Source organism: Pygoscelis adeliae, unplaced genomic scaffold, assembly GCF_000699105.1.
Source record: "Pygoscelis adeliae isolate BGI_AS28 unplaced genomic scaffold, ASM69910v1 Scaffold230, whole genome shotgun sequence".
Classification (NCBI taxonomy): Eukaryota; Metazoa; Chordata; class Aves; order Sphenisciformes; family Spheniscidae; genus Pygoscelis; species Pygoscelis adeliae.
Genome location: NW_008823914.1, coordinates 159,042 through 160,125, shown reverse-complemented (window position 1 = coordinate 160,125; position 1,084 = coordinate 159,042). Strand labels below are relative to the sequence as shown.

Here is a 1,084-nt window from a genome sequence, read left to right as displayed (position 1 = left end):
CTGTCGCCACGGGGCTAATGATTTCAGATTCATCACGGCAGGGGCAGGTGTGGAGGCAATCGCCAGCAGAGTGACTGCGGTGTCAAGCTCAAGATATAATTGAAAAATGTAACATTGAGGAATTATAGTTGAGACAATTCTCTCCTCTGCCTTTAGGAGGAAAATCGATGCTGTCAGGTGGGTGCCTATTAGCACCAGGCAGCCAGGGCAGGGCTGGCTGGGGCGGGGGACACAACCAAGCCTCCTCCGGAGCCACTTCTGCCGCCGGCAGCCTGCGAGCGTGCCTGGCTGGGGGACATGGTGCTGACCCCCATCCCGCTGGGCCGTCCCATCTAGCAAATCCCCCTGAATACTTACTGGGGCCAAGGGGTGGATTAGCAGGGGTGGGGCAGCCTCTGCCATCCTGCAAACCTTGCCAAGCTTTCAGATGTTTTCTGTTCGTGTCCTAGGCTGACCTAAGATCCCAAACTGGTGCAAAAATGGGAGAGAACATTTTGCAACGTGGCCAAAACCCAGAGACCCATGTCCTGGGGCGGCTGGGAGATCCGGGTGCCTTCCTGTGCTCTGAGCGTGAGGCTGTGCTCTGGCCAAAATCACCTTCCTCCTGCAGTGCCATGAGGACCGTGCCCTGCGACAGGGCCAAGCTCTTCCCCGTGCCCACCCCACAGGGTGCCATGGAGCAGAGCGTGGCAGAGCCTTATGGCTCAAAATAGCCCTGGGCTGCCAGAACAGTGTCAGGAAACGACATTGTGGGGGTGGGTCGGGCTCGTTTTCAATCATATCAGTGTCCAGCCTGGATTTTGGGAACAGGGTGGTTGTTGTTTTGCAGGAGATATTGTAAACAGTGTAAATTCAGCTCCTGGCTGCATTGCCGCGTAGCCTTGTAACTCCATTGTCAGCCTGATTGCGCCACCAAAATAGGCTATTTCCGTGTGAATCCATGTCGGCAGGCGCTCCTCCTCCCGCGGTGCTCTGGGGGGGACGGCAGAGCCAGAGGCCTCACCTGGGCAGGACCACCGGCTTCCTGCCAGGAGCAGGGCATGTCCCCCACCGTGCCCAGGACACGGCGCGTGGTGCCCTAGGG

The 1,084-nt window shown here is 58.2% G+C and overlaps 1 protein-coding gene across 1 annotated transcript in view; it reads left to right on the top strand.

Moving 5' to 3' along the window:
- The window catches only part of NR5A1 (nuclear receptor subfamily 5, group A, member 1), a 16,835-nt gene that overhangs the window by 962 nt on the left and 14,789 nt on the right, over positions 1 to 1,084 (top strand). The window lies entirely within an intron of this gene.